The 25119-nt window shown below is 41.8% G+C and overlaps 1 long non-coding RNA gene across 1 annotated transcript in view; it reads right to left on the bottom strand.

Moving 5' to 3' along the window:
- Positions 1-872: 872 nt before the first annotated feature.
- Positions 873-25119, bottom strand: part of LOC142603014 (uncharacterized) — an 83488-nt gene continuing 59241 nt past the window's right edge. Inside the window, exon 3 of the long non-coding RNA XR_012836885.1 lies at positions 873-1246. This is a non-coding gene — a long non-coding RNA (uncharacterized LOC142603014). The remainder of the gene's footprint in view (positions 1247-25119) is intronic.

Below are 25119 nucleotides of genomic sequence, written 5' to 3'. Positions count from 1 at the left end.
CAACCAACTCCATAAATGTCAAGGGGAGGATTAGCCTTTACTTCTGATGAATCCAATTCAGCAGCCACATTAAAAGGTGCCTTTGCATGTGGAACTAAAAGGACTATTTCCTGCTCTAACAAAGTCTTTGACTATCCTATTAGTAGTTGCAAGTTTACCTCATGCGAAGATCAGACTAAGTATTGTAAAACAAAACCATACTACTCCCCCCACCTTGATTACCTTTTATACTCCACACAAGTACAAACAATAAGCAAATACAGACAATAAGCACAATAGATTTCTTGCCACATTTGGTCAAAAGCCTCCCTAACATTCCTACACTAACCTGTGTGGTAAGGGTGTGACTGAGGAACTGAAGTCAACCAAAGGACTGCCCTGGAGCTGTAGGCACTGACATACTGTCTTGGCTTAAGAGCACAATATAGTACGTAAGTTACTGCTGTAAATGCAGTCTGTAGGACTGCGCACAGACAATCCACAAGACGTTTCTAATAATTTCAATGGACTTTGGAGCCAGTCGTAAGTCAGGTAGGATTCACTGTACTCCCTAAAGGTAGCAGCCTGCATATATGGCTTTGTGACCACATGAACCAACTTCATAGGTAGAAGACAGTAGGAAGCAGTGCAGTCTGCAGCTGGCTACCCTGCTACCACTGCAGAAAAAAACCCTCCTTTGTAGGTTGAAATACTTGATTTGCCACTTCTTTCAGATATGGATTTAATGCACAGAGCAAAATTTTTAAAATATTAGAGAATTTCTTGAGAAAATATTAGTCTATTTAAGTATAATACAACAGTCTTACCATGTGTCAGCGGGCTGATCTCCAAAGACGAGCTGGGAGCCAGAGGCATCGACAGAGCAGCAGGGCAGTGCCCTCCCCAGCCTGGTGCCGTTCTGTTGTGCCCAAGCAAGAAGGGCAGAGTGGGCTGGGTGCTGGTAACAAGGGTCAGCCAACAGTCCCACGAGCAGTAGACAAGTCCATAGCGATGAGGTAGGTCCAAAGTCACCTGCGCCACATCACAGCTGATCTTGCAGACAAGCAGCCAAAGCCCAGGGCAGGGGAAGAGGATGCAGAGCCTGGCGGTGCACTCAGTGTGTATTTGCAACATGACAGCAGGGCAGTAAAGGCCTTCAGATGCTTTTTCTCAGGGTGGTGAGTATATTAGTGCGTTCCTTATTTCAGCCTTCTGGTGGCATCCATGGTGGAAATTACATGAACTGTAGCAGAAAGGCTTGGGCATTCTGGAAAAAAACCCAACCACAATCATCTGAACTTAAAATGGTTTTGGTTTTTTTTAAAACATAATTTTCTTTTTAAAAACACAAATAAATTAATATTACACCATCTTTTTTCAGTCAGGATGACACAATGGCTGTGGCATTGACAGGAAGCACAGATACAAGAAACAAGCTCCTGTTTCCTGTTCACATGTAAAACCAAAAGGAAAGGAAAATATACAATTATGAGAGATGCATAAACTACTTTAGAGATATTTCCATGGAAAACTCTTGAAAACCCAATCTTCTTTTGTAGTGCAGATACTTTAACACACCCAAACAGTATTAAGCTCTTCATTTGCCCTATAAACAGTGAGATGGTAATTTCACAGTCTGTCAAATGTAGGAGCAAACAAAACCGAACTGCTCATTGAACCAACAGAAGAATGGATTGTGAGCATTACCACTGATTTTTGGCCTCTCTTTTTGTGTCCTCAAGTGATCCAAAGCTGTCAGACATTAATATAAGATCACTTCTTGCCAAGCTACTGAAGTGGAACATAAGGAAATCAGAGCTCTTGTTCTTTTATCCATGGGATAGCAGAAACGTGTGCAAGATTCTTTGGAAGACTAAAACTGCAGTTCGTTGAATTTAATGGGCACCATTAATTGGGCTCCACAAAAGCCAACACACTACAGAAATCTCTAACTCCAGGAACACGGAAACATATTTCCGAAATAAGCACAGAAACACATTAATGTGCATCTACACTGGCTCCACCAACACTGATTGCTACTTCATTTTTAACACATTTCTGAACTGTTCCAGTCTCTGGTTTGGTAAATGCCTCTCCTTCAGATCCTGCACCAGTCTTGACTACTGTGTTGGAAGATTGTCTGTTTAAGCAAAGTAAACATGGTGTGGGTTAAGACATCCTCAGTTTTTCCAACAATTGATTAACCTTTTTATTTACAGCTGTTACTACTTTTTGCACCGCCTGTGTAAGACCTGAAAAGTGAGGACTGCTTTCTCCTGGCATCATGACTCTCATGAAAAGCTCCATTCCTTTCCTAGTATTCGCTACCATTTACTCACAAGACAGAGGATTAGCAAAGAAGGGGTTAATTTTCCAGGAAAAATTCCTATTTTTGTTTAAAGCAAGTCAGTCAAATGTAGAACTAACCTCTGACAGAATCTGAGTAGACTCACAATGCATGAAATTTAAATAGAGAAATTTCTCTTAAAAAAATATCCCTTGAGTCAAGAGAGGTCATTGACAGAAACCATAACTAATGTAGCAAAATGGAAGAGCGTCATAGAGAGTGAATGGTCCTTGGCAGCTGTTTAATGGAGCTCCTCTGCTGTAGCACTCAAGGCTGACCAGCATTGATTTTGCTCCTGATGTATCACTCCCTTCGGTCTGTCATGACTCAGCCCCTAAGCCCCCTTAGCCTGCAGCAGAGCTAACTGCGATTCAAATCATAGAATCATAGACCGGTTTGGGTTGGAAGGAGCCTTAAAGATCATCTAGTTCCAACCCCCTGCCATGGGCACCGACATGCTCCACTAGACCAGGTTGCCCAAAGCCCCCTCCAACCTGGCCTTGAACACTTCCAGGGATCCTTGGGCATCCACAGCTTCTCTGGGCAACCTGCGCCAGTGCCTCACCACCCTCATAGGGAAGAATTTCTTCCTAATATCTAATCTAAATCTACTCTCTTTCAGCTTAAGCCCATTCATTCAGTGGCTCCCACAGAAGAGGCTAGAAAGTTAAATTTTGTTAAAATATTCAGCCTTAGCATGGAAGATCCTTTGAGGTAAAGTTCCTCCTTTTCTGCCCCTCTCCTTCCCCCTTTCAAAATGAAAGCCACAGAGAAACAGAAGGCTAAATGCACTTTGGAACACTGTAAGGTGTCCATCTCTATAACTTGTTTCTAACATTTCCAGCCCCACTGGTTTCTCAGCCCAGATCCTGTAAGCAGGATCCCCACAATGCGCGAGCATTTCCCCACTCAAAGCTTGCTTTGTTAGAATAGTTTCCTCCCTGGGTTGTAACAACACCTTTCTTGGGTGGTTTTCTTTTTGGTTTTCTTTTTTTTTTTCTAATTCATCAGGAGGATGGCTGAAACATGAGTCCTCTGCCCCCGCCCTGCTGCTGACCATCAGGTCATAGACCTCCCTTCCAATCTCGCAAGACACAGGCCCCAGTCCCTGAGGGGAAATGACCTGTGTTTAGGAAATGTTGGTGGGAGAGGGAATAGGTATTTCCCCACCACATTTATGCTCTACTGCAAATCTCAGAGCTGACAAATAGGCCAACGCCCCAAGGTGAAGGAGCTTTTAGGCTACTTGAGGTCTTGCTGGTTCTCAATGGGCAGGCGCCTGTTTAGGTGGATCCACAGCAGGGGCATGGCCCACTTCTGCTGCATGTTCTCGTATCTCCATCATCACTACACTGGAGGGGAGTAAGGTTTTGGCAGTGTCTAAGACTCATTTCCAACTCACTGTTTGGACTTCCCCATATATATCTTAGGCTCAAGTCCACTAATAATGTGTTCAACACCTTCCTCTTGTCTCTGTATCTCTCCCTCTCTCTCTTTCAACCTTTACCAGAAGCTGCCTTGCCAACCTTCATGCAACATGAAAACTTCACGCATCTTATCTAATGAACTGACTTCCCGTGGCACTCATCAGATCAGCTGCAGCAGGAGCCCTGGTCCTGAACAGAGAAACGGTTCTGAGAGGCACCACACAGAATCACAAACCCAGGCCCAGTGCTGCAGCAACCTCTGTTCATGCACACCACCACAGCAACACTCGGCTCTGAAACGGAGAGTGGCTGCCTGAAACAACACCCTGCTTGGCTGTGGTCCACTTGTGGAGGATCCAGAATAACAAATGACCTGACCTCTTGCTTAGGTGAGTAAGAGTTAAATGCTCCAAGGACATTGCAAACTCATTCCATCCTCTACAGATATTAACAGCCACAATGTTGAATCCTAATTGCCAGAGGAGTTAGGCTGTCAATGCTTTGCCAATTTAGAAGAGACTGGGTGCCAAAATTCTTCAGGCTCCCTTGAAACAGCAAGGGAGTGTTCAAGTTACGTGTCTTACAGAGCATCGTTCAGGCAGACCAACGTGGAGCCAGTGGCAACTCCTGGAGCATGTCTGCTTTACAGGGCTGTCTCCCTTCATCCCTTTACTCTGCTCCTTTTTTCAGAGGTGAAGCCATCCTCTGCACCAGGAATACTGGCAACAGCAAAGGCATTTGGGAGAGCAAGGTGGCTTGCTTAGTCAAAAACACAATTTGAGCTCACAATGCTTTAGAGGCCAGCCAAAATTTGCCATTTTTTCCTCAACTATTTTTAAGGAGTAATTTCCATTTGCTAGTAAAGTTTTTTACATCACCACACAGAACATGAAAAGGAGGGGTGCTTCTGGGTAGCATGTGGTATAAAAAGAAAAAAATCAGCAAAAGAGGGTACTGAGGCTGCCACCATGGGCAGAACAGACGGAATGCAACAGAGAACAAAAAGAGAACATAATAAGAAATGCAGATAAATTTAAGTTTGATGTAATGAAAAAGGAGGAGATATGAGAGAAATCCATTGGAAGGAGGTGGTGGGATGATGTGGTATGTTTGTTAGCGGAAGATCCAAGAAGAGGAGAGGGAGCTGGGACAAGCAAGAACATTAGCTTTCAGCAACTGCTATAGAGGAAGAAAAAACATCAATGGCGAAGAAGGAGACATAGCTACACTGGCATATTTCCTTCGCAGACTGGAAGAGCAGCCTTCAAAGTTACTGAGTAAACTTATATTAATAAAAACATCATATATTGCCAGTTATATTTTCAACTCATGAGATCAAAGATTTTTTTCAAAGGTAACAAAAAAAGTTAGTAAAGAAATATTTAAAGCTGATGAATTAACAGTAAAAGACATTTTCAAAAACTGGCTATGGGAAGTAGTCAAATTTGAATCAGAGCAGCCTTTCAGCTGAGTTTGGATTACAGCAATTTCTTATAGCTGCTTTTTCTTCAATACATTCAAAGACTGTATGTGAATCAGGCATTTGCCAGCTCAGACCTGGGCTTTGCTTTGCAAAAGAGAACGCACCTTGCCAGCACCACTTTTGCAAGGAATTTGGCAGATAGCCATATCACAAGAATCTGAGAACAAAAATCACTCCTTGTGTATTTTAGCTTTTATCAGCACTACAAACGCTTATGAGTTTAACTACTCTTTATCAGCAAACACCAGTCTTTCTGATCAAGAACTGTACCTTAGCTGACAGACTTTGTCACTCTCATTTGTTGGTACCTTAATACAAAAGTATTCCACTGAATCCCACGCTAGACATCTCCCTGAGTCCTTTTACTTCATGTAAGTATCAGCATCTGGTCCTAAATCAAACAGCAGCACACCATAGCATACAAATTGTAACTGTCACTGCTCAGTCAACTACCTTTATTTATTTTCATAAATTGTGCTTTGAAACCTAGATGCCATGAGTTATCCTCATGTCTCCATTGCTTCATTGAAAATTGAGGTTTCATACTTAGAGCATTAGATCCACACTCCTTTGCTCCATTCGTAGTTTTATATATCTGCACAAGCTCAAAATGACCACGTGTGTCAATCTGCTTTGTGGGATGTATCTTTGCTTGTCAGCTCTCTCGTCTTTATGCTTGTTTGTAAAGCTCAGTACAGCTCATTAAACCTGATGTCCACTTCAAACACAATGAGGTATTCTGGTACAACAGTTTGTCCGGAGGCCTGTAGGAGCTGGATTAAAGAGCACACCTGAGGTGACAGCATGTTTTTTGTTGCTAACCCTGTCCTGATTCAAATCACAGTGACAATATTACTCACCATACATCCGTCCTTTCTTTAGCACACTAAGCCAGAGGGCAGGCTGAAAACCAAACATGGTGCATGTCTTGACTCAGTTCTAGGAATCCAAGGTGCAAAAGGGAAGCCTGAGCTTTGCTACCTACAAATCCTAGTTGTTTTGATACCTAGGAAACTTTCCAGGAAAAAAATGCATGGTTGATTTGTTGGCCTAACATGATGCTGCCACTAAGACAGAAAGGATATGCATAGGATGAGATAGGATAGTAGAGTGAGCTGTCAGTCGTCTCAATCTGCACTACCATCTGTCACAGACCTGAGTCTCCTTTCACTTGCATTAGCACACGCATATTTCTACCCAGTGAGGACATGAGATGAATTTTAGTTTGCTTACACACTTAGGCGTGCCTGAAAGGCAGAGCAGCTGTAGCCTCAGAGCCAAGGCTGCCACCTCAGGCACACTTTGTTCAGCAAGCACTGGCAGTCTGCCTTCATCTCCCATTTCCCAAAAGGAGCATGAAGTCCTTGTTTAATCTTCAAGGAGGTGAAATTGCAATAAACGTAACATGAGGATGAGGGACATGCCAACAGAGCCTTTTGGGCTGAAGTTGGACAATGAACAATTAGGTGTATTAGAAGTTTATAAGGGAATGTTAATGGAGCCAGTAGAGAGGAAAAGAAAGGAGGAAAAAAAAAAAAAAAAAAGGGCATTTCATTGTCTCTGGCTTGATGGATGACCCAGTCCTCATCAGTAGTGATTTCTGTACCAGAGAGGTACTTGATGGCACAGTACTGAGAATACCACATGCACTTACATCTGTGTAACAGAATGAAGGTGTGTGTGTCAGGGCTATCTGGCTCATGACGCAAAGCATCATGAGCAGCTGCACAGGCTGCAGCTGGTTTCAAGCTGACTTCTCAGGAGTGACAGATCCATGGGAGTTTCTAAGATGTGAAAAAGTAGAGATTTAACATCTCCAAAAAGTTCTGACAGAATATAGCTGAACACCTTTAAGTATCTGAGTACACTAAAAATCTGCTATAAAACCTTGTAACTCAGAGACAATGTACCATGAACACAGCGGGTTTTCATGCAAATCGTTAGAACGTTACTTCTCAGTTTATGCGTCATTACAGACAGCTTAAAAAGGTTTTACAGAAATATAATTCAGTCTTGAGATGCTAGTAGTCAACTGTTCAAAGAATGATGAGATAGGAGAACTCTTGGCCACTTTAGTATCATTTAGAGATGACATAAATGACACTGTGAACCTTAGAGGGTTTGGAAGTTAAACTGTTGGCATTGGCAAGGTAGGGCAGAAATCTGCTATGATAAGGACAGGTTTTGCCAACATTTACTTTATCTCATACAGAAAGGCAAGTGTTGCTATTTCAGATTAAACAAATCTATTTGTATTAAATGCAACAAACTATATTTTTGGGTGGGAAAAACTCACATAGAAAATTGGTATGCAATTTTTAAAAGTACTAAATACATACAAATGAAAGGGGTAATCCCAGCTCTTAAGGGCCCACAGAGTAAAGATGGCATTACTGAATGAGACCAAAGGTCCCCCTAGCCCCGTATCCTGGGCAGGTGCTAAGGTAAATGACAATAGATGGGAGCACTTTCCCCAGCATTTCCTCCAACCTTCCAGTCCAAGTGAGCAATAACATTGCCAAAAGCCCACTCCTGCCTTCCCACTGGTGTGTTATTCTGTAAAAATGGTAGCTATAAAAGCATCTGAAGGTACTAGGGCACTGAATCGTCTTAGAAAACAAGGACAGGATTCATGCACTTATGATGGATAAAGTGATTTTCTTCCTCCCAGTGGGATTTCAGCAGCACCTGCCAACTGATCTGGAAGTACAGATAATTCGGGTGCCAAACAGTAGTCTTCTGACACCACCATATTTTTTTCAAAGCTTACGCAGCTTTCTAAGAACTAGCACACTTAAGAGCAGAGTAGGGTAGTATTTAGCAGTTTCTGATTATTTCATCTTCCTGTGGTATTCCATTACCCACTCCGGACAGAAGTGCTATTACTTCTATTTTCCCTCCCCAGCAAGGAATACACACTTTCTTCATATAATCAAGTAGTGGCCCATGTGCTAATGAAGCTTTCTGCCTTGGTTATGGCTGTGGGTGTTCATGGTATTTTATTCCACCCTCCCACCCCCCAATTCCACCCAGCACTGTCACTACAGCACTTGTCCACTTCATGCTAAACCTTGTTGTGACCTTCTGGAATATGCCTTGTCCACCACTTGTGTTTTATTCACGGCTTCTGGAAAAAACCTGATGCGGAACTTGGGTCAACAGAGTTATTAATATACAAAGGTAGATGGCAAGATTGAAAGCCAGTCTGAATTTATCAAAGCGGAAGGTGAAACAAAAAGATTTCCCAGCAAAATGCCACTGACATTTATATTATAGGGGGGAACAAAGCCCAGATCTGACATTTAAAAATAATGCCACCTGTGTAAAACCTAAAGCTCATTTTTTACAGGCAGTGGGAAAGCTTCAAGGCAACTCCCCTTCTCCCTTTGTTAATTGTGCAGCCTTTCATCACAAAGGATTTACTTTTTTGTCTTTTCACATTCTTTAAAACTGATATTGAACAGTGGCTATGCAAAAGGCAATGCAGAAAGAATTAAGGGAGTTGAAGAGATCTCAGCACAGGTAGCAGAGCATCACATTTAATTCCTTTGGTGCTTATTTTAATAACATTTATCATGATGAACTCTTAAGTCAATTCAGAGCATGAATATGCAGTGCCGTGCTTTGCCATTTAACATATAATTTATCTCCTCATTGCTGTGACGAAGACATTATTACTTTTTTTTAATAACTTCTTATCAAGCAGGTTCAGCCAATACCGTTGGTTTATTCCAAAACTATGCACAACAGTCATAATCAGGAACTGATGCCTAATTTTTTTTCTTCATTACTAAGAAAAAAAACAGGCCACATGTCACAGTCCACTAATCAAGAAAGTTACCTGCAGGTGAAAAGTAAGGAAAGGAGATCTCACATCAAGGACCTTGTTCCCAGGCTTTTTGTCTCTCTTAGTCTGCTTGAATGCTTCACAGATCCCCAGGGTAAAGGAGAAGGGATATTTCTTTAGATGCTAAGGTCAGAAGGGGCACTCTGCTGACATTCTATATACAAGACAAAAAAACTTCACCGTGTCATTTCTGTACCAGACCTATCCATTTGAGATTGAACTACAATGCATTGTTCAGCTAGACATCTCATTGTGACCTGAAGTGACTGGACTACTTATTTCATCCCTAAACAAATCACTATTTTATCTCGTTGTGCAAGTGGTGCTAGTACTTTCACTTCATTTCCATTTCCAGCTAGTGGACTTTGTAGAGGGACAACAAAGAGTCCTCGGTCAGAAATCTCCTAATGTGTGGGTACTTGTGAGCTTCGTGCCCCTAAGCCTACCTTGGCAAGTGACAAGGACTGATGTCCTTTAATGTCTCACTGAAAAGTTCGTTTGAGAGTCCTCTGCAGAGCAGAGCGGAGGGTGCTGCTTAATGTTTCTTAAAATGCTGTCATCTCAAGATCACTGTTTTTTAATATTGCTTTTAGTGTGACTCACCCAGGGTGAGCACCCAAATATGCTAGAAAAAGATCTGTACCTCAGCAGGCTTTCAATCCAGTTATACATGGGGAAACAGTGGTGGCAGCAAGAAGCAATCAGACCAGAAAATGAAAGATGAGCAGGAGTCACAGCTCATCAGCTACTTAGACTTCAAGCATTTTGTAGGCATTGTAAGACAGGTAAGGTTTGAGAAGCATAACAAATACAAACACAAGTTCAGAGTGTTGTTATTATTATTAGCATGTTTGTTCACAGATTGCCTCTTTCCTCATTTTGATGAGCCCCTTTGCAACAAAGGCTGACAAGAATAACATGAACTACACAAGCATGCTAACGTCCTAAAACCAGTGGTAATGGCTCAGGAAAACAAGTCAGGTGGCCAGTGTGCTCAGTGAGCAGTGGCATTCATAAAAACACACCACGTACATAAAAAATAATCAAGAAACAACAATCAAAATGGTCACCATGCACTTCATATAATTTAACTGCTCAGCTGCAAACTCTGAATGTCTATTCACATGATGGAAAGTTTGGAAGTGCCTCGAGGACAAGGAGCCAGAGTCCTGACTGCAAAGCAGGTTGGATTAGGGAAACTGGGGCTAGACTAGGCTAGACAGAATGGTGGTTCCTCTCTACATCCCATGAAGTTTTAAGGTATTTTGAAAATAATGAGAAAACACTTCTTGATTTCAGCTGCTCTGATTTTAGCCCCAGGTGTTATAAAAGCATATAGATTTTGATAACTCAAAGCAGACAATTTGTTAGATAAACCAAAAGCCATCACCTTGTTGTTCTCTATAGCTAATTTGGTGAAACACAACTTAAAGGGCTTACTCCATGCATTACAATTTTGGATTTGCATCAGAGCTGAATTTACAAGGCCTACAGATCTTCATTAATCTATTGGCGTTATTCACACATTTAGGAACTGAGTTATTAATGATCCGTTCACAGATTAATTTGCTGAGACAGTTAACTTGACACAATTAATAGTTATGAAATGTAGGGCACTGCCTTTCTTCCGAGGAACCTCCAGCACCTGGCCTTGCACTGTCCCTGCAGGGAGCCTGCCAGCAGGGCTCAGCCCCTCTCCGGGGGTCTGCACTGGGAAGAGCCCTTTCTGCTCTGCCCCTGTTCCCTGTGCAGACTGAGATGCGCTGCACACACAGACTCCCCTCTCCTGCCGGGATGCCTGCAGCGGGTATACAGTGGTTCCCACTGCCTCCAGCCCAGGGCAAACTGGCTGGCTCTGCAGCAGGGAAGATGAGTGCACACTGCAGATGGCTTTGCACAAGACCTGCCCGACCTGGCCCTGAGACACAGAGGACTTCGGAACTCCCGCTCAGCTGCCAACAGCTCTACAGGTATCAGTCCTGAACCCCGCAATCTTACTCTCTTTAGGTAAATCTCAGAAAACAAGGGAGCCATCAGGAGTGTCAGGGGGAGGGAAATGCATAAATTCTGGATTGAAACTGGTTCCTGAAATAATTTGCCCAAGACAATACAGCAAGTCTTTGACAAAGCCAAGCCAGATGTTCCCACTTTCTGATGTGAAGGACCTCAAACAAGACCTCTCATTTGCCCCTGCCTCTACTTCTGCCCTCAGGCATATGCATGTTCTAGATACAGGACCCAGGATGCTGCAGTCCTATAGCCTATATGGGACAGAGCTGCTTTTCAGTGAGCCATGGATTATCCCATCTTTCAGCCACCAAGTAGGATGCTGAAAACCAGCACCCTTTCTGGAACCTACCTTGGTGGCAACAGCAGTAAAGTCATTCTCTCATGTGGTCTGCTTGCACTGAGCAAACGAAAAGCAGGTATTCACAAATCCAGCTTTCACTCCTATTCTTTTTAGATAGTGCCTTATGTCTAAATGCTACGTATGCAGAACAAAGAAGAATGGAGATTTCTCTGATTCAGCAGCCCCTCCATACGCTGTGGCATCAGGGTTGCACTGACACATGTGCTGCCACTGCTGCCCCACTCCTAGCACGAGAGTGAGATAGCTGGTGTGACCCCGGTAGAAGTCAGGTGTTTGCTACAGGCACAAAAAGGAGATGAACAAAAAGATCACCGGGAAGATGAGTGACAGAAGTGATGGGCAAGTTGTCATGGGTGCCCAGCAGCCGAGCTATACCATAGCACAGTGCCGAGGCCGCAGCTGTTGGGGCACAGTACATGTCCTGCTCCAGGGCTCAGCAGCTCTACAAAGCCCAGATGAGCAGCTGTAGAAATAATTTTTAAACACCGTTTCACTGTGTGGAAATCTCATTTACTCCTCCTCCCACTTCAAACACAATAGGCTTTAAGCACCCCTTGCTTTATCAGCTTTTAAACCTTCCCCCAGATATTTAAGAAATATAAACTTACTTATAACTCCTTCGATTGGCAACTAAGTGATTGAAAGAAATAAATCTCCAATATTAGTTTCCGTTTTGTACGCTTGTTCTCACTCAAGGGTACTTAGGAACTATCTATTTGTCACAGTACAGTAACCCAGCACTTTGGGAATCATAATGTATCATTTCATAGCTTTGGTGGATAAATAGCTATAATTTTCATTAGTCCTCCTTCAGTAAGCTTTCCTGTTGAAACAAGAGACCAGGCAGAGCGTGGGGTTCTCTGTCACTGAAACTAGGGCTCTGTATTGCTAACTGGTGAGATATGATAAAATGATAGAAATTATAATAAAGCAAATCAACATACTATCCTGTATGCACATATTGCACACAGTAGAGGAAGGGCTTCATGTCTAACAGATGCTTAAGGCAACTTTGTAGCCTATTCTGCCTGTTGCTTTCTGTGGAGGTCTTAAAGAGACGAGGTCCCACTTTGCGTCTGTGGGGACAGCACCGTGGGTTCCCACCTGGAACAAATTTATTACAGAAGAAGGAGCTGATCTCTTTCCTGTGGATGCGAGTGATGGACTGTCCGTGTGTCAAGGGTGCAGTCACTAAAGAAACAAAGCATTCTGATACTCAGCTGCAGGAGCCAGCAAAATGCTATTAAACCATGTGCTGTGAACATGGGCAAATACCCCCTCTGTCAAAGATGGACAGATGCTGTTTTCTCTAAAACAGTAATAATGGTGGAAAAATTTCATATCTCATGGCAGCAAAAATTTAAAACGTTTTCATTTGTGCGGTCTTCCTCAATGAAAAAGAACATTAAAGTACACAGAAGTAAATTAACATTGAGTAAAAGTGTAAGGGCATTGTAAGTCACTTTCTGTTAACATTCTGTTTGTAAAGTTTTAATATGATTTAGCCCTGCTTTCAGGGGCAGGTGAATCAGGCAACCTCCGTGGGTCTCTCCCAGCCTAAGTTATTCTATGACTCTGAACTAGCATTGGAGCTTTACTTATAGGTATTTTCTATGACATCATTTACCAACCCAGAAAAGATCAATTTATGCCTATATGGTGCTGGTAACACCTATCAGCCATCTGCCAGCCCTGTTCAAAACCACCTTGATACTAAATGTAACCCAAAACCTACAAACCCAGCAAATGTGAGAAAAATTGTCAAGTAAAGGCATTTTCTTTTCAGACACGTCTGAAAGCACAGAAAATGGATCCTTCCCCCAGCTGGAGCAGATTTCATCTCAAGCATTTGATATCTGATAGAACACTGTAATTGACAAATTATCATGGAATAATTTTTACCACTAAATATATCTTTATAGATTTCTCAAGTCTTGCTGTGTTTCTAAGGGCATTAATGTGATCTCTTAATATCTCAGCTATCTCTAAATAGAAGGCAGAAGCCCTTGATTAAGTAATTAGTTATGTCAGTAGGCAGAAATCATCAGCAAAATTATACCTTCCTTTGGTATAAAAGAATCAAAAAAAGCCCCCAGAGAATAGATTTGTAGTAAAAATTTAAAAATCCATTTATCATTCCTCAATACTCACCTTGGCACTCTGTACCCCTCTTGCGCAGGGGGTAAATGGCTTACACCCCCCCGGCACAGAAAGTACTCCCAAACTGGGGAAAAGGCTCATAAGCAGATGGCACCTCCATGCACAGATGTGCTGTGACTTTCCTTGAATCTCCCGTGGGACAGGGGACAATATGCCCCACTCTCCCTGCAGACAGTGACAATCCAGAAACTTTGTGAGACTGTGTGGTCCTGTTTATCTAATTAACTTATCCTTGGCTAGAAGGGAAGATGTGGTCTGGCTTCAAAATCTGTTATAAATTCTCAGCAGGGTAACAGAACCCAGAAAATGCATTGATCTGTCAGACCACATTCACAGAGAGGGGGATCATTGAACGTTTCCTTCTGCTAAGGAATTCACTGAGAAGAAATACAGCTAACCTTCGTGGTTTTTTCCATTCACTTCTAAAAAGCACAACAACCACATCTTAAAGGCTGAATCACTGTGAGAGCAATCTTGAGAACTAATAACATGAAAGCCAGTATTGATGAGACTAGGGTGAGAGAACAGCTATGCAGCTGCTTTTCCCGTAAACACAGGGGTGGGAAGCCTGCTCGTTTCCTTGTGGGCCAAAAAAGATTCTCAGAGGATGTAAATTCCACCAATTTCAAATCAGAACCAGATCACATTGGTTTACAATCCCTTCCTCTGCTTTCAGAGTGATTACTGTAGCAGTATCATATCACTTTTTACATGATGTCCATTTTATTTCCATCTACTTTACATAACAACGTTTGATAATTCATTACATATTATTTTGACTCAGTGCACGTGCTGTTGCACTGTGAATATAGCACATACTTGTAGAAGCAGATCTCCACTTTCCCCTCTGCTATGTGGTTTTTTTACTTGGCATTATATAGGCTATGCCTAAGTTGCTGTCTAAACACACATATTTGGTTCCTGGCCCTGCACATTGGTGATGGATTTGTGCTTTAACATGGCTGCTTCTAAATAAAGCTTTGATTTGTCTGAGATAGGCTGTAACTAGTATGTAGGTGATCCATACTTTGCCAATGCTATCGTGTAGTCAAAGAAAACTTACTTAGTATCAGGGTTACATAGAGCTGGACAGTGAACGGTTTTATAAATCTGATCATGTTCCTCTCACAGCATCGACAAGGAGAAAGTAATATAACAATAACAGGCAAGCATGCTGATCCAAACCTCACTGCTATTCCTAAAGTGTGTGGCTTATTTAGTGGTTTTCAATCTTGTCTTTACCACTACCACCATATGACAAGAGAGAATAGACCTTTCTCCTATTGAGCAAGCGAACCAGCCTGTCATGTCCTGCAGCCAGCTGATGAAGCCTCAGAGCCAGTAATAAACTTTGTGGGCTAGTAAAACTTTGCTGCACACCTTGACAAAGGAATCCTCAGTGAAGCCGTATGGCCTGTGCCGTAGGGGAAGTCAAAACTAAATGTTAATGACTCCATCTGGCCTTAAAACTTTGCACTGGGTGGGTTTCCTTTTCCTTTTTTTGGACTAACACTGCCTAGATGAATGGAACTCCTTCAGGCAGCCTTTTATAGAGGTCATGGTGAGATGTTTGAGAGTACCTTCGGTTCTCCAAAGATCCCTTTTTCTACTTCAAAAATTACAAACACAGTAAAAAAAAAAAAAAAAGACAGGACTGAAATAAATATTTGTGTAAATTCTATACATAAAAAAATTTCAGATGGTTGTGAAACAGCTTTAGAATCAGTTTCAAAGAAACATAAAATGGCTTTGTAATTACAAAATAGATTTGGAATGATTGAAGTCAAGTACATTTTCTGAAAAGCATTCTAAAAATGTCTTGGCATTACAGAGCCTTGGATGTTTGTTTTATGTTCTATCTTGGGAGCAGATAAAATCTGCTTTTTTTCCTAGACATTAATGTGTGCTATGAAGTGTAATGAGAAAGTTAGCTGGATGTAACAGAGGAAGTGTCCTCATATCCATAAAAAAACCCAAACGTTCCGAGTAGCAGGCTACCTTCCTGGTTAAAGAGCTGCTGGTCAGGTAGTACCACAGCAATCCCTTTGCTATGTAGCCCCTCGGGTTGTGCAGCAGACCCGGGGATACGATCTCAGCCTGTGGTGCTGGTCATCAACGTCAGGAGCACACAGGGGCAAACAGAGCCAAGCGGGTAGTGATGGGCCACTTACCAAGACCAAACATGGCATGTGAAGCTGCCGCGGGCACACCAACTGCCACTGCAAAGCTTGTCTGAAGAAAAGTGTAGGTGCGACCTGGGTGAATGAAGAGCCATGAAAAGGAATGAAGAAGGTTTTTGTGCCACCTAACTTCTGTGATGTGAATGGCTCTTAGGTAGTGTCTGTCCCTCCATTGACTCCAGAGGGAACATCAGCTGCTAACTATAACTGCACCAAACTGTACTTCAGTTAGCTGTCTAAAGCTAATGGCATAAACACCCTCTTCATCTCACTCCTATTCTGAGCAGCCTTAATTGCACTGCTGTAGTAAATAACAGGGCAGTTGCGATGCAATCACTTCCTCATTCCTCACAATTCTGTGCAGATCTACACCTTTGCTCTTCACCAATTAATTTCTGCCCTTGTTCGGCCAACGAGTTCTTTTTCCACTCAGGAAGAATCTGCAACATCCATGTCTTGGTCATCTGAACTGAATTACTTTGGACAGCTAATAGGGCAACTGGGAAAGTCCAAGCTTCATGCCATGAAATATTTCCATCTGTTTCAGGGAAGTCAGCCCATTTGTTGGATCTTGGTCTCAGTGATTTTATTAGTCAGACTCTGGGGGGCACTAGGATCTCATGATGAAAGACATGGGATAGAATCACTGCTGTTTCCCACACTCATATTTGCAGCTCTTTGGCTTTTGAATGTAAAATCAGGGCCAACAGTAATTAAGTTTCAGATGAGCCTCATCACGCTTCAGAATTCCCCTACTTCCACTTTTCCAAACTCTCTCTGGACCTCTTCAGCTGGGAAACCAGCACAGAGATCTCAGGAGAAAAGGCTTATCTTCAGTTCTGAAACTGAATATGCAACATGAAACTGCAATGTGTTAAATACTTAAAAAGTTCTACACCTTCAGCTGGTGTAGCAGGAGTATGGACATGGGCTGATGTACTGAATCTCAGAGCTGCTCCCCCTGTACCACCTCCCCCTTTCCCCTGCCCTTCCCAGTTCAGTAGTTCAGCTCCTGACCCCAACTAAACCTAGAGAACACAGGGACGTGAGCAGGGTGCTGTTTTTTCCCCTATGGCTTCTGCTCGTCAGTGACTCGATTTTTCTCAGAAGCACAGGGTGGGGCGGTCATGTTCTCTTATAATCATTTTCTTGCTCTTCTCTGTAATCATCTCAGCTTCCAAGGAGAAACCAATATCCAAAACAATTATTAATTGCAATGAGAAAATTGCTCCTAAAGAGAAGTTAAGATGATAATGGCAGGAAAAGTACGATTGGAGGTAGTGCAGGGAAGCCTTCTAGGATGTCAGTTGCCTACAACACCCACATAGTAACATTTGCCCTGTTCATAACAGTAACTAGGAATCACTACCATAAAAACAGCAATAATAAATAAATCCAATTGCAAAATTCACATTTCAGCCTGCTACTTATCTGAATTATATGATATTATCTCCTCTCCCTGACCATCTAATGTGGTTAGCCAAAATGGCAAGAATGGCCAATATTAACATCAAACATGCGACTTGCAATTTAAGCAATAAAACTATCTCCATGTAACTCCCTATTATGTAAGGCAAAAATATCACAGAATTTGTGGAATTTGTCTATACACTGAATATCTCAAATAACAATTGCCTGCCTGCAGTCTCAAGACCAAACAATTAGACTGAAATACGTTTAAATAAACCATACTTCTGCTTAAAGACACAGATTTGCAAGGACTACTGCACACCAGGAAAATCTCTTCAAATTAATCACTGTGAATTATTCAGCCAGTCACAATTCCAGTCATCTGTGCTTCGGAGAATAAAAAGCATGCAATTTATTTGTCTGACTCTCACAAAGTGTCCACCCATTCCTTTAAGCTCTATTTTCATCATACTTTATGGGAACTGTTAGACAGCTCCACAAAAGCATATTAACAAACTGAGCTTCCCAAAGTACACTAAGCAGAAACTAGAACTTCTAGGTGAAACCCCCAAGAGGGAATATTTTTTGGCATCTTTGATAATTGCAGTCCCTATTGTCTTTAATTTCTAGATTAAAAGCAGAAGGAGGTGGGGAAAGAAAATCCTTTTTCACAGACTGATATTGTCATCTGAGGATATTATCTAACTATAATTTATGCTTTAAAGCACTTCAAAAGGAACTGATATTTTTATAGATGCCTGAACTCTCATAATCTGTACAGCTGCCAGCTGTTAATACTCAGGAGAAATAGAAATTCAGTTATTTAAGACCACAAAGAAACAAAACCAAAAAATCCAACATACAAAGCATACAGAGAGAATTCTAATTCGACTTTTGTCTTTAATCCAAAGTCAGAAACTGTTTGCCTCAAAATGTGGTAATTGCAAGATTCAATTCAATCCCACTCGGAGGCTGAGAAAGCTGATGTGTATCTGAACCTAAGCTAAGTACAGACAAACCCGGTGTACAAACACCTACCTTCACAAGCCTTACAATGACCTTTATTTTGGAGAAAGAATCAATAGCCTGTACTTCTATCACAATAGTGCAAATGAACCAGGCAGAGCATATGTATGGTCATGCACATCTATACAGGCACTGTCACCATAAAGGGCTTTGATGCACATTATTCAATCTTTGCTTTTGATACACAAGAAGCTGTCACTCTTACTGCCACTTTTGCATGGCACTCTCTAGAGCTTTTTGATGGGCCTTGAACTAAGTAGTCTTAGAAGATCTATCAAGAGCCAGATTTTGCTGCCCTTTGCTTTACTGGATAGTACAGCTCATCTCAAATTATCATGCAAACAAAAAGGGATTCTTAGGGGGTAATGTATTAGTCCATATGGGAAAAGATGATAGAGCTTAGTCTACAGAGGGAATCCAACACTGCACTGTGCGGCTGTTGCTGTAAGAAGAAAGCAAGCTTTGTCCATTGTCCCACTGTGCTTTGTCAAGTACTATGGGGTGTCCAGATGCAACTGAGTTTTCCAAGACTTTGTCTTAAGATTTATCTATTGCTGCTATCCTTTTTGTGAGAGCAGCCTAAACTCAACTGGTCTTGAAGGAACTGCCCACTAAAGGAACAAAAGCAAGTGAGTTTACCCACCCACCGGCCACTACACACCTATCCCTTACCTGCCCACATTCTTCTCAGCCTTCCTGTTCCTGCCCCAAAGTCCAAGTACCATAACTGTCTTGAAACCCCCCAGCTCGATACCTCTTTTCTTTCAAGGGTATTAGGAAAAAAAAAATATTTCTTACACCAAAACACCATTGCTCTTCAGTGAGTCCAAGAGGTAACTGTCAAGAGAAACAACATTCTCCCAACAACTGCCATTCCCCATGCTGCACCCACAGTTCAGGCATCCACTGCCAATCAATTCAGCAAGAAACCCGACTGAAACAAAGTGCTCCTGCTTTCCACCTCCAAGCACCTGCCATCCAAAGGCACCTCACCTGAGGGGCCATTCCACCCAGCTCGCTTTTCCTCCTCCTCAGAGTGAATGGTGAAATCAGTGAATGTAGAAATCTTGGTCTGATTTCCCAGGCTGCCCTCGGCTTCCTGCTACAAGAGTATCGATTTGCTCACAAACACATTTTAGAGGTAATGTGGACACAAAAAAACCAACAAGCAGGTCCTGGGCACAAAGCATTGGAGGACTTCTGTCAGATAAACTTCTCCCCACCTTCCTCTCTTGCAGCTGCTGAGGAACAGCAGCCACAGAATTCCGGTTTTAATCATAGTTTTGTTCACTCTCCACAGAGCAGTAATAAAAGGTTTGACTGGTGGCGGGGGGGATAGAAATACCGCAACTAGTCATTCCCACCAGCCATACATCTGGCCCTTAATTACCCTATGGTATTTATATAATCAAAAAAATATTCAACTTGTATGACTGATCATGTTGAAGTAGTGGAATGCATTAGCAAATAAATAGCAAAACACACAAATTTGTCAACAGATGGATTACAACCCAATGTAATTAAATGCAAAATAGTTCTGCTTTTAAAGCAATTGCTCATAAATTAGCCTGTCAGCAAATGTATGCAACTAATTGCATGAAAAAAATTAGGCCATAAGACAATATTATCTGCACATAGTCTTTCCAAACAATGTAGAAATGATTGGGTACATTATTAATTGAAAAGAAGTCAAACTGCATTAGTTTAATTGCTCTTTTTTATGCAAACCTATTAGAATAATTTATACCATATTTACTCCTTTTTACATTTGATGATAGGTATTTAACTCTTGTTTGTAGACTAACAATAATGATTTCACCTTTTTCTCAGCTTAATAAATGCAATAAGAATGCTATGTTTGTCCATGGCAATGATGAACTAAGACTGTGTCCCAAGAGGGGTTAAGCAGAATGACAACTGAAGCTGTCCTTGGAGATAAAGTCTTTTCTAAACGAACCAGAGGCCCTTGTGGAACTCAAAGGTGGCAAGAAAAGCTTGTTTGCAGAAAGGACAGACCAAAAAACTATAAAACATGTTCTAAAAAAAGGTGTATCCACAGTGACATTGACAGCCCTGACCAAAGCCAATTCAGAGCTGTCAGCTTTCACATCCAGAGCCTGGCTCTGAGACACCTAATGAAAGGTTTAATCCCATGATTTTCAGTCCAGGATCTACCAAGGCTCTATGGGCTACTGATCAAGAACCTATTCAAGGTCATGCAGAAAAGCGAGCCTGTTCCCTCATACTTGCTGTGCAGGATTTGGCATTTCTGTTTGGGTTTGCGATCCCTCGCTATTTTCCTGAAATGGCTGAAAAACCACTTGTGGCCCAAGGCTGACAGTCATGAACACAAAGACTGCGTTGATTTCAGGAAGCTTTGCTTAAGTTCTGTAATCAAAAGAGAGATATATTGAGCTTAATTCAGGTTTACCGCTGGTATAAATGGGGAGAGCCTCTGCTGACATCAGAGAAACTACCCTGAAAGAAAGATCACAGCTGTGAGACATTTCATGTACCTAATCAAAACATCTGCAATTTCAGTATGGGTAATGAACTGCTCACAGACAATTGGTGAACTAAGAATCATCCATGTAAATTATTCAGTGACTAATTTTGACTAATGAATACATTTGAGAAAAAATGAAAGCTATTTACTTTACACATCTTAAGCTTTTTTTTCCTTCTCCTTTCTCTACATGAATTAAAACTGGCAGAGAAGTAAGAAGAAACAGAATTGCATGCTGAAATTATCAGTTTGGTGGCAGAAACACACATCCCTCCAAAAAGCTCACAAGTGTGCAAACTTGTCAACTGAACTAAAATGAAAATACTGGTGCTGCAACAGCAGTTCCCCCCGCCTGTGTTGGACATTTTTCCCAAAACAATGGATACAAGGGATACGAAGCAGACCCTTGCCTGTCAGCGATCAGCCTGGCAGAGAACTGCCTGGGAACATGGAGAATCTGGATTCAAATTTGTCTCCTTGTTCTGTATCGAGAATGCAGCCTTAATCATTAGGCCACAGAATATCCACAGTAGAGTTCATCACCTCTCTTATTCACTCTCTTATCCAACTGTAAATTTGTTGGATGAGGAAAGAGAAAGTGAGAATGGTTCTGTTGTAACCTTGGGTTCAGTCACCTGGGACGTGCACGCTACAGCCTCCAGACCAGTGGATATTTAATACCAGTACATGACGTAGAACAGCTTCTTTTCATCAGCCTGAGAGCTCCTCCAGCCTGAGCCCCTGGCCCACAGAGTGGGTTTTAGCTCCTTACAGCAGAGCGTTGTTAATTAAAAGGGCAGAATGACACCCTTCAACTTAGTATCTCATCCTGAAAAATAAGTATTTGCAGGTAGTTTCAGGGGGCCACAAGCCACATTCTGGATGCAAGGATGAATCTTCCCAATCTCCAGAGAATAAAATTTGGTTCTTGATGGAGTGTTTTAGCAGATGAAATCCAATTAAGTCTGACATAAGTCAGTAATGAAGAAGTTTCTTTAGCATATATTAAAAAGCTGACATTTATGGATAATCCTCCAGAAGAGACTGATAAAATAATCCCAGGGGAAAGAGGCTTGTCATTCTTTGTGTTTCTGATCTTGGACTCTTCTTTGAGATCTGTTTTGGCCTTCAAGGAAGGAGAATACACATGAAATGAGGAAGCTTACTGGTGTCTCCACTGTAGGGTTTAGTACATGAGCACACAAGTATTTGAGCTGATGTGCAAATGAGCAACAGCACAGCTCGTGAAATGGGTGGAGAAGAATGTGCCATTTCATCCATAATAAGATGAACTTTTCTTTTTTTTTTTTTTTTTTTAAATAGAAGTAATTTATCAGCAGAGAATAAAGTCACATTGGTCTCCGCATCTAGGGCTCTCAACCTTTTCATACATGGATCTGAAGCTGTGTACCTTTACGTGCAAGGGACACTCTGTTGCCAAACCTGCGGGAATCAATGTGACAGAGACTGCTGAAAATGCAGCGGCTGCTTTGAGTAAGTGAGCACCATAGCATCCCTGAAGACACTTTCAAGTTTCCATGTCCCCATCTGGGATTTAATAGAAGTGATTCTTCTGCTGCCTATAGCAGGTTCAGGGGGATCTGGAACTGTTACAAAACCACTTACCACCCACCCATTTATAATCTAGAATCTTGCTAATTTGTCACAAAAGGGAGGAGAGTTCTCTCAAAATTAGCCCATTTGGACTTCCCAAGAGGAAGAAAACAGGGTTAAGATTTCCTCCTTCTCCTCTGTATGTCTGCAAGATACAGCTTTGTAATGATGGATCAAGATAATGTTAATAAACAGACCAGTGAATTAAACAAGTCTTTGATATTGCAAAGATTGTTTCCATTTTTCTTACATTATGTTTCCTAAGTAGTTTTGGAAAGAGACATAATCAAGGCTATTCAGAGGAATCCCTTGATTCTGACAGTGCAGGGGAAATGGAGAAACTGAGCCAAAAGAAAAGTGAAAATAAGAGTAGGAAATTTGAGCTCTTCACTCCTGGCCTTGTTAGTTTAGAGGATTATTCCCAGCACAAGACTCACCTTCAAAATCCTTATTTTACTCCATTGGCATTACTGGTCATCGTTTTTTCAAAGTGAGTGCTCACTCCTGAGAATTTTGCATTATATGAGGTTTGGGAATATGATGAGACATTTAATTTAGCAACTCAGCTGCTCTTGCAGCCAATCTCCTATTCCCCCCAGACCTGCAGGGTTAGAAGAACAGATCAGGCAGACCTGGAACAGCGTCCAGCACCTCTGCCTTCTCAGACCACTGGGGAAAGGTAAGGCTACAGGGTGGTGGGTATAGGGCTGTTTGCATGGTGTGCGCTGGTGGAATCCCCCAGAAATGTTCCGGCTTTACCCCTGATGGCAGCGCTAAGAAGGGGAACAAAATAAAATGCACTAAGAGAAGCTTCCTTGACCACTTACAGTGTACTTAACATTTACAAAGTTTTTTGCTTAGGGCATATCCTGTTGTGAAGTATTAAGGGTTCCTAATGCCCTGAAGGAGGCATTGGGGATCTTTCCAGAAATCTCCCAATACCCACCCAGGTGCTGTTGAGCAAGGGAGCCACCCTCGTTGAGCCTGAGCCTTCAGAAAGCCTTTGTAGGGAATTTTCCCCAAACAGAAAGAGGATTTTTTTTTTTATTATTTTTTTCCCCCCACATTAGATCCAACCAAATGATCAGACACAAACACAGACTTACTTCCCAGCTGGCAACTTTTCAATTAATCTAGCAAGCATCTTAGGATGCCTGTTGATTAGGGAAAGAAAAGAGCAGAAAAGCAGAGACTTCAACAGCCTGGTAAACATCTGCATCCAAGACAGAGAGGAATTTCACAACACATAACATATCTGCTGAGGCAAAGTTAGGCCTTACTTAAAGAATTCCGATATATTCAGCAAGGGAAAAATAAACAAACACTCAACATAGGACAGTGCTGTATTATTCCTGGATTCATAATCAATTCTGCTTTCTTCCCCGATTGCAAGATTTGCTTCAGAAGGCATGCTAAAATTTTGCAAGAAATGCCACAAAGCTGACAAGCATTTCCAGATGATGGTGAAAAGAATTGCTATTAATTGTTTTTATTACTGTATGGCCCTGGAGCCATGGTGATAGACCAGGAACGCGCAGAGCTATGTGCTGCGCAGACAGAGCACGCACAAGCTCTTCCCCCACGTGCTTACTGACCAACAGGACACTGGTGCCTGAAGGCAAAGAGGCAGCCAAGGAAGCACAGAGATAACACAGCAGTGGTGTAAGCAGAAGTCAGAAATTTCATGAAAAATTTAGCAAAAGAAAGTTTAAGCAGGGAATGGCAGAGAGAAGAATGGCGGGGCCTGTGGGAAGGTCCTTTCCACTGTCTTAACAGCATAAGAGAAGTGATATTGGGGAAATGAAGAGATCAGGCAGGGCCTTTCAAGTAAGGCAAACAGTTAACGCTGGTGGTGAATACGGAACCAGCAGAAGGACAAAAAGAGAAATTATGCAGCTGAACCAGCTGGCAAAGAGGAAGAACTTTACCTAGCTGCAAGCAGGAACCCCTGTTAAAGTCAGAGTAGGAATTCAGTTGGTGAAGTCCAGATGAGAGCCAGAGCTATAGTGGAAAGATGCTACACTTCACGCTGGAATGTGAATCAGCTGTAGCATAGACATTAAGATTTAGAGAAAAGATGGTCAGAGACAGTGCCCAAATTATGGACCCAAGTGTCAGGGAGAATGCTGGAACTTTCCATCTTGACTGCCAAAGGACAGGCAGGAGAGTGCTTGTATTATTCTTAGTATGACATTTCCTTTCTGTGCTTTAAGACAAGTAATCTGGATGCATGCACTCAAAAAAAATAAATAAAAAAATTTAAAAAATCAAGATTTGCCAACGTGGGTGGATAAACCTGTCATTATTAAAATGAATCCATTAACTAAGATGCTTTATAAACTACAGATGATCTCTCTCCTATTATCCTGTAAGGAGATTAAAATTTTTCATTGTTGCTTTTATGCAATTTCTTTGTAAAGGGAAACAGCTCAAGGTTAAATTGAAAAGCTTTTTCCATCCAATAAAGAGGCCATATTAATTTTCCCTCATCTTAGAGAAAATATATGGCCTTGTGAGATGTAAAGGCTGTAAGTGTGCTTCTTTCTAGGCTCCTTACTGATCTGTTTAATAATGGAATAGAGCCTCGGCCAATTATCTGCTTTACTGCACTGCTGTGGTAGGGAGTAAGACTGCCCACGTCACTTCCAATCAGTTAAGTTCAATCCGAACAGAATAAAAGTTTGCAAAATACATTTTAAATCCTGGGAACAAGCAGTTAAGCCCTCTCTTGCAAATTAGGCATTCAGTGACTCTGATCTTCCTTTTAAT

The sequence above is a fragment of the Balearica regulorum genome, chromosome 9 (genome assembly GCF_011004875.1).
Source record: "Balearica regulorum gibbericeps isolate bBalReg1 chromosome 9, bBalReg1.pri, whole genome shotgun sequence".
Taxonomy (NCBI): Eukaryota; Metazoa; Chordata; class Aves; order Gruiformes; family Gruidae; genus Balearica; species Balearica regulorum.
Note: the sequence above shows the minus strand (reverse complement) of the source record. Positions and strands in the feature narration are given on the sequence as shown.